Source organism: Pavona decussata, unplaced genomic scaffold (assembly GCF_977016875.1).
Source record: "Pavona decussata unplaced genomic scaffold, jaPavDecu1.1 SCAFFOLD_13, whole genome shotgun sequence".
In the NCBI taxonomy this organism is placed as follows: domain Eukaryota; kingdom Metazoa; phylum Cnidaria; class Anthozoa; order Scleractinia; family Agariciidae; genus Pavona; species Pavona decussata.
In genome coordinates, this window is record NW_028145436.1 from 42,501 (window position 1) to 52,218 (window position 9,718).

Genomic DNA, 9,718 nt, shown 5'->3' on the forward strand with positions numbered 1-9,718 from the left:
ATAGCAAAACAATCCCTAAGAATATCTGTTGACCTTCATTACAGCGGTCAAACTAGCTTTTACTCCAGTCTCATGAAGATAAGTGAATACTATAATTTCCCCAACTTTAATTATTACACATTGAATGAAAATAACATCAAACAATATATAGATCTTATGAAAAAGAAATATATCTCTTATTGGCACCAAACCCTTCAACACTCACAAAAACTCAGCTTTTATTACACAATCAAAAAAAACTTTTGGCCCCTCTGCTTATCTAGTTCTCACAAGGAAAAACGCTTCTAGGAAAGCATTAGTGAAACTAAGAATAAGCAGCCACAAGCTTTTGATTGAAACAGGAAGATACGACAACATACCCCGGCCTGTGATGAAAGGGTGTCTAATGTTTGCAACCGTAAAACCATTGAAGACGAAATTCATATTTTATTAGATTGCCCAAGTTACTCTTCTTTAAGAGATATGTTCTTTTCTAAAAAAGAACCTAGCCTTCCATTAACACGACTATTAGTAAAAGAAACTTAACTATCGCATATAATGAACTCAACAGACTATTTTATAAACACTCAATTAATTTCATTTGTTACCTCGTGCTTCGAATTGAGAGATAAACTTCTCTCCGGAATGATTACTTGTACTGTATGAAAAGTTTAAAATAAGCAAAGACTTCAGTTACTTTATTTTATTTTATTTTAAGTTATCTTAAGAATTAGTTAACGAATCAATAATTAGCCATGAATAGCTTTTGCAATACTGTTTTTGTTATAGTCATGCAAATAAAGCTTGTTGTTGTTGTTGTTGTTGTATCGTCGCAAAAGAACGGCCTCGGTTTTTTAAGTGCACCTATGCCAGAGGAGATAATCTTGGCAGTGTTATCAACATGTTTGGACCACGAAAGATTTTGATCGATGTAAAGTCCTAAGGATTTGGTGTGGGGCACTCTATCAATTTCGTGACCTTCAATTTGTAAAGTAAGTGAATGGCCACTTATAGTACTAGCCAGTCTCTGACGTGAGCCTATTAACATTAATTCCGTTTTGGCAATATTCAGGCTGAGCTTATTTACATTGAGCCATTCATGAAGGTTAGCTAGTACTGCTTAGCTAATACCGCTTAATACAGGACCTCTAATATCAAAGAACAAATTCTCCTATCTTGTCCCGTTACTTTTCTTATAAAAAGTACTGTGGAGATTTTACAGGGCCGTACATAGCGCGGGGGCTGCCCCCTCCAGGAAAACTCAATTTGTTTCTAACATCACACTGATCACAAGAAAATCGACTAATTGACTGAAAAAATATTCCTTCGATGTGAATTCCAAATGACTATTTTGGAAAATCTTTTGAAGCAAAAGCCAGTACCAATAACCAGTTTTCTTATGAAAATAATGATTTTGTCAGTTTGGGCTGCCTATGGTTTAGAATTCGGTGTGTAAATAAAGACTGACAAGCCTACGTCACTTTCTGGGGCTTGTTTTAGCCTTTTTAAATCTAGCTTATACAAGTAGGTTCTTTTTTTAAAGGGGTGAATTGGTTTTAAAAGCCTGCGCTGCTCGCAAGTATTTGTACCGGGTTGGATTTAACCATCATATGTTCATCATCCGAGAGGTCATTTTCACCTAACGATTTTTCAGTTTCCTCTTTGAATTCTCTTCGTTTTGAGTATGACCTCTTATTCCGTGTGTTCAACGACGTTGTTGTTATACCACATAGGGCATTTCAGCTGGGTTTGGCTTGGCTCTTTTAAGTGCTTGATAGTTTTAACTGCCTTTCTTGTTGAGATTTGGGTAATATTAGGACAGGAATTAATCATTGCTTGTATCGTGAAATGAGCTTCATTCTGTAATTGCTGCAATGCCGGGCGCGGATATTAGTGTTTGTCACAAGCAGTTGTGTTTCTTGGCACGGCTATTTGGTTTTTTAGTTCTCTAGTAATCGTTGTAGCGTGTTATAGAGCTATGCAACGTGTCACAGTGATACTGAAAAGGCTTGAATTGTATTTAAATAACCACTGTGTTTTTGCAAATGCTTCGCTCCACTGATATAGTGCGTTTGAATTGTGGAGGCTCAGTCAGTTTTCTCCCTTTGTTTGCAGCAGTGCATAGACTGTGTTTTAAAATGAGAGACAATATTTGCTTCAAGCTAAACAAGATGTTAACTCCATAAAAAGACCGTAAACGTCTTAGAGGCAACTTTTTGTGTATTAAGCGGTCAAAAAATACAGGGAAATGTATGGAAAGTTCAAAACACGACTGGACGCTTTCCGTCACGGTTACATCCCTCCAATTTTTTTCTTAAAATCCTTTTTCTAGTGCCAAAAGTTTCCAATTCATGAATTTTTCAGAAGCGATGTTTTATGGAAATTATTTGACATCGGATTTCCATACAAACACTGTTATTTCAAGCCTGTTATTTTTCAGAAGCGATGTTTTATGAAAATTATTTGACATCGGATTTCCATACAAACACTGTTATTTCAAGCCTGTTTGCCTACCCGTCAAAATGGCCTCGAAAACCGTGATAAGGCCTATTCTAGAAAGTAACTAAAGGTGGATTTCCACTGTCGCGTAAATTTTACGTGCGTACAGAAGTGAATTTAGCTGGTTTTTACGTACGTAAATAGAATAACAAGCGATGTATGAGCAAAAAGTTGAGTGCTGTTCAACTTCTTAAAGGTGGATTTCCACTGTCGCGTAAATTTTACGTGCGTACAGACGTGCATTGAGCTGGCTTTACGTACCTAAATAAAATAAGAAGCGATGTATCAGTCGCGTGCGTAAACGTAAAAAGTTGAATGCTGTTCAACTTTTTACATTTACGCACGCCGCTCATACATCGCGTCTTATTTTATTTACGTACGTAAAGCCAGCTCAATTCACGTCTGTACGCAGGTAAAATTTACGCCACAGTGGAACTCCACCTTAAGTCTGATTGTGTTGATTAGCTAGGTAAACTTACGGTATTTAACTGAAAGGACGTTTTCTCACAAAGAAGTGCGAAAATAACAACATAAGTTAAGCGATGGTTCTTGAAACGAACAACTTCACAGCTAGAATAATCAATGACATCGCTAATTCGAAAATATTTCGTTCTCGATCTAACGCAAACACGACAGTGAAATTAAAAGAGACAACATAAAATAAAACATGATTGTTCAAGACTTACTGAGACCTTTAAGAGGGAATGTCTACTAAGACCAAGCGAAATCATAAAAAAGTGGCACATGATGAAAAAATCAAAACTCTGCATATTCCGTCCAGAGATACTCCATACTAGTTTAAAAAACGTGGTGGGATTTTTTTCCCGAAATATATTTTTTAAACCGGAAAAAATAGAAAAAACAGTGACGGCCCCTCGTGGCTTGAAAAACACCCGAAATAAACATGGTTCACACCTTCTCGTAAACTTCGTTCTGTTCAATTCGCATCAAAGAAAACCCAGTTTTCTTCTTAAAAATTTGCTTTTGAAGTGTTCATTAAGTATCTAAGTCCAAAAATACTTCAGTGGATGAATTTTCCTGGTCATGAGGAGCCACAAAAAATCTCAAAAATTCGCTCCCTCCAAATTCTGAATTTGGCGCACTTTTTTAATAGAAAATTTCGCGATCCGGTAAAACACTAAAACCCTTCAAATTTAGAATTATATATTGAGGAAGTATCTTTCTAAAACCAGGTTTAAAAAATAGTTTCGGGCTTTTTACCAGCGCCGAGCATTAGCGGTCTCAAAATCACGAAAATCGCAATATCAACGTGTAAACAAACTGCACATGACTGCAACCAAACTAAGAGAAACTATTGAAATTTCAAGTAGTTTACCTCGGCATTCGGCTTTAAACCACCGGTGAAAGGTCATGTTTCGCTAACTGCAATAAGGCATTGTCTAAATAAGATATTTCGTTGGGTTTGTATCCTTTCATTATTATATAGCCATCTTGATGTGTGAAGTCAACAAGATAAAGTATCATCGCTTATTGCGATGGAACGACAATAAACTCAAATGACTTACCATCGGACCACTTCTTTTCGACTTGAAGATCGTTTAAAATGGAGCTGAGTTTGATTTTCTTTGAATTTCGAAACGGTTTTTTTTGTTTCGAGCTGTCGTTTCGAGATCCGTTCGCAGGATTTACTTGAAGCGAAAGCACTCGTGGATTAATTCGACTCTGTTTATGGCCGAGGTCACGCAATAAAATGTCACGCTTTTTTAATTCACGTGACGTTAGGTTTGACTATGTTGGGAAAAAAACACAGGGAAAGCGTGTGTCCTGACATGCTGAAAACGAAAAAGAAATTAAAAACAATGTAATCTTTACCAAAGTGTGGATAGGACCGATGATTTATAGCTGAATGTTTTTATCATCTATACACACCAAAAGGACTGAGCCACAAAGCAAGCCTTGCTAAAGTATGATACTCTGCATTTTGATGAGGTGAAACCTTGGGGAACACTTTTCTTGTTAGAACCACTAAGTATTAACGCCTTGGTTTTCGCCTTCGTGCAAAAGTCACTACGGTCTCAACCCTGACTGTTCTCTTGAGGACAGGACAAAACAATGTTATCAGCCGGAAAAAAATCACTCCTCACTGCTGACATGCGCATCCTTGACAAAGAGAATGCAGTTTGTCGATGTATGGCTTTTTCCATCGAATTGTTACAGCTGAGAGGTCAATGCCAAAGGAAATACGAATTTCCTAACGGTAAATGAAAAATAGGGGTGGGGCGGGGGTTGGGTTAGCGCGTGCTCATTTTCCCGAACAGCCGCGCGTTGTCGTCTTTTGGTTCATCATCCACCAGTACTTTCTTCGAGGCAAGGTGCAAGAAGAAACCTGCTGTTAAGGTTGCTAGCTACTTCAGCACACATCGATCATTGATCTTGAACTGGATCATTTGTCACAGCAATACATTCTAATAAATTAAATAATGGTTTGTTTCACGATGTAGTCACTGCAAGTGTCGCAGACAGGGTCTGTTTTACTTCCGGTTTGCTGTCAAATAGGACTTGTGAACTAGAACCGAGTCCTTCGTAACGCACTTGACTTGAGTATCCATACCATATCTAGTCTGTTGCTCTCTTACTGACTATGCTGACCACCGGTAACAGCGTGGTTTGTCCCGCAAGCTTCTCCGCATAGTCGACTGAAGCTCTGCCAAAGGACTTCTCGTCTCGTGCTCTAGGGAGTGCTGGTGTCGGCCACATGACAACCGCTTCCATCACGTCTAGCTGTCATATGACGTCATTCTCCGTTGCGGACCCCAGAGGAGACATGCTTGAACGTACGATCTCTCCTCGGAGTCTCATAGCCGACATTTCCATGCCTTTTATACTTGTGAAGTTATGGAGGGGGATTCCCTCCCCCTCTCCGTCTCCAGAAGACAAAAAAGAAAAAAAAGGAGTTCTAGATAGGATTTGAGCTATGCTGACATGCGAAGGAATATACCATGTATACTGAATCGCGCACTTTGGTTTTCGGACAACCAAAACTGATTACTCTTCAGGTTGCCCTAGGACGTCGACCCTTGCAGCATCTTGGTTGATAGAGCGCCGGTCAATGGGCCTTCCATGACGATGTAAAGATATTTGCCTTTGCTTGCTTCACAGTCAATGCAAAACCCTCTTTAAGTTCGTTTAGCACATCAACGGTGTGCTGCGACATCAGAATGTTTATCACTAGAGAGCTGGCGACGCAGCGTGTCTGGTGAACGTATTGCGCGAGACAGGGCGCCTGTCTCATGTGGTGTTATTTCTTGGCATGTACCTGACAGGAGCCACCCCTTGTCCACCATCAAAGTTCGTCCGCTCGCATTTTCCGATGGGCGTTTTAGGTGAGACCTAATAGGGCTGACGTCTGTAGATGCCAAGTACGAATTTAGTGCGTCTATAGACCTAAATGTATCTCCTGATGTGATATAATTAAGTTATTTTATGTTCTGAATCTGAACTGTGCAAAAGGACGAGCCAAAGGGGGTCCTATATTTTTCTGCGGCCTAGCCTTTCACACCTAAATTTTAACTCTTATTATCGTTTCACACATACTGTGTACTATGAGTAGAACCCCCCCCCCCCCCCCCCCCAATCCCCTCGGGCTTGATCAAATGCTTGCAGTTTCTGGTACTGTTTTTGGTGTCGCCTCGGTAGCTTCCGCAATAGGCCTGCGGTCACGGCATATACCTATGCAAAAGATTGCTAAGCTCACTTATTGATTTATGTAGTCATTAGTTCAAAGTTCAAAACACCAGCGCTGTCCCCTAAAATGACGACTGCGTGGGTCCAGGCTACGTTTGGATTGCACTGTTTCCAAACTAAATTGGCCCATTGTTCTCAAATCAGTTACAGAGGAGGCCAGCGTATATGACAAAATTAAGGTGTACTTACCAATTCAAGAGCCCAATGGAATCAGTACACCGGTTTGTCGCAATAAAGCTATGGACTCCGACTTGCCTATCCCACGGTCTGCTTTTCTCACCTTGTCAGTATTGCAGTATGTTAAGAGAGCCCATGCGGATCTCGTCATTGGTTAGCACCTCTGCACCGGCCAATTTCTCACTGAGATGGGATAGGTTAGACTTTCCCAAAGTCCGTTTTTGTGGGAGTCCAGTCAGGCACTCGGCTCACGACTCCGTCGCCCTGTTGGTCACTCTTTCGGTGTATATTAAGAAGACGACTTGTGGCAAGTCTATAATGGTCTACACAGAAATGTAGCGGAAGAAAGAATCACGCGCGCGCTAGGATAAGCTCAACTTCGGAGTAAACATCATTTATTCGAACACTGCTAGTGTTGTCCCGAAACGTATTTGTCCTGTGAAATTTCACGAGGTATGCATTAAAGTGCCCTAGCCAGCCACGCCTTTGTTTTTGTTTATATGCGAGAGTTTGGCTATTATATTTTATTTGGAGCATGTCGAAATGAACGAAATCACTGTGAAACTACTAAAGATAATGAAACATACTTTCAGGAACACAAAGCAATGAGATTTAGCTTCACCATGCGATATCAATAATTTTGATGGCATCGAAAATGGCGGAGGCTGACTAGGGTCCTTTAAGTTTGTTGTTGTCTTAACGTTTTTGCACTAGAGTTGCACCAACGAAAGATTTGAACGGTTTACTAAAACACTTTTTTCTGTTTGACCACATTGTCAGATCATTGAAGCATCCGCAAATCTTACACGCTGATTTCACCCCGTCACAACCGAAATGGCCGTTAGAATGATTGAAATTATCAGAAAATTCTTTAAACGCAGCGTAAATACAAAAAAATACGAGTGTTTTATAATATAGAAATTTTGTATATTTGGTAATTGTTGCAGCATCATCATTGTGTGTCCATCAGGTGCGTGACGATATTTCAATCAGTGTTTATAAGAACACAACAGATCTTTGTAACTAAAATAAACACATTAAAAAAAAATATAAGTGCTACAGCTCAGAGAAAATTAACGATTAAACAGAAAACTGAACTTTTTTAACGATCTTGTTAACGAAGAATTGATGCACCCAACCCTTTTTCAGGTACATTATGTACTGTTATCATCAGTGATCACGGAACTCCTTATCTGTCTGTATATCTTTTATCTTGTTTATAGCTGTTATTTATGTTGGCAAACCGACACATGCGAAAAGAACGAACGTCATTCTGGTTGAGAAACTAAAAAAGTTCTCGTTAAGTCACAATTTTCTTATATCACCTTATACCGGTATCTGTTCAATTTCCTCTCGTTCTGAACATCATTCAAGTAATTATCTTTGCTGAATAAACCATTCACGCACACGCCATGACCGTCGTGAAATATACAACCTGAATCGAACATCACTGTTCACGGAGGAATCCAAAATCCGCGTTAATGCGTGAACAGTCACGTTTGCATGTTCAAATAACTTTAAAGGAACTAGTTTTAGACGCCCTGATGTTCGGATTTTTATTTTTATTTTTTTTTTTTCGATCTCGGCCATATGTAAGAAAAACCAATCACTCCGAAGGAAGCCGTTGCGTGACCGAAACAAGTACAGTCAAAAGAGTCGAAGACGGAAGATTATAAAGTCCGGCGCTTTCTGAGATGACTGTGGAGAGCTTTAAAATAAGATATTTCTGTTAATATTTTCTATGAGCCGACAGGGTTTTGTTACCGTCAAAGGATTTTTGCCCCTTCAATTCAGTGGCATTTGCCAAGTGACGTGAATGCGATAAGCAGAAGTCATTAGTCACTGAAGGAGATCAATTATCAACCCTTCGAGCTATGATGGCTTTGTATGGTACATTAAGCGAAGAAACTGATACTTAGATGACATCTTATTCAAGGTGAGCTAAATATGAGCTTTCTGTTGTTTGGTAATATTGAGGGAAACAACAAAAAAATTACAAAAGTCTTCGGTGATTTTGACAGAAACATGTTTATCGCTTACAGTTGTTGACAGATAATGTTGCAATTATCGGGATTTTGAGAGCGTTAGTTCTCAGCGCTGATAGAAAGCCCGAAACTAATTTTTAAACCTGGTTTTAGAACGGCATTTAGTCAATCAAGAATTCTAAATTTCAAGTGACTCGGTGTTTTACCGGGTAGGCAAACTCTCTCCTGAAAAAGTGCGCCAAATTGAGAATTTCGACTAAGCCAATTTTAGTAACTTTCGGTACCTTCCCCATGACCTTCAAAACTAAAGCAGAGATCTATTATTGGCCTCAAACGATTCGTAAACACTTCAACTGCACATTTCCAAGCTTAAAATGAGGTTTTTTATCTATGCGAATTAAACTGAGCGAAGTTGAGAGAAGGTATGGGCCACGTCCATTTTGGGTGCTTTTATAGACAATTGGGCCCGAAGAGATTTTATTCAATTTTTCTGGGTTTAAAAAAGAATTCCGAGAAATCAAAACCACCACGTCACTAGAGCTTCCATAGGGTATCCTTAGTCAAATTGTGAAGGACTTTCATTTTTTATCATGTGCCACCCCTCGCTCGGTGTTAGTAGACATTCCCTCTTAAGTTGTTTTCCTGTCAGGTCCATTCGCTCCCCAGCAAAGTCACAACTGATACCGTTCTGTCGATCGCCTGAATCGCTGATCCACTGACCGCGCGCTTATTTCTCTTCGCAAAGAAGGCCTGAAAGTCAATGTAATCATCCTGTTAATGTGATCATCATGTTACATGTTGTCGCCGAAACGTCATGTTTTAATCTCGCTACTTTTTATTCTGAAATAATACAACAGTCCTGGCAAAAGAAACCTCTGACACCGCAGGTCTCTTATGCCAGCGGAGATGGTCTTGTGCTCAGTCCGACAAAGAGGGAGAGGAAAGCCGGCCCCTAGACCTTTTTAGGCAGACCCCTTTCGGCTAGCGCTCACATCTGACAGTCTTAAATTGAGTTGCATCTACATATAACATGAACAGCTGTCTTCCAAGTGGTACGTCTTGAGGTACATGCTAAAACTCACAAAATGAATAAAGAAATACCTCGTTGTTTATTTCAACAAAATGGTCAAGCAATGATCAAAAGTATGAAAAGCTAGGGGGAAAAACACACTTGTGATTAGTTCACGGTCAAGCGCATGCGCGAGCAGACCGGCTCAAAAATAAATTGTACGGGTCGACACTAAATTCGATGCGACCTTGTGGTGGAACAATCTGTTGAAATCGCGCCCGAATTTGGATCATCCGCTCTTCGTTCTTCACTTTTTATAATCTTTGTTTCCTGTTGTAAATATAAGTTCGATTTTTGTAAGGTT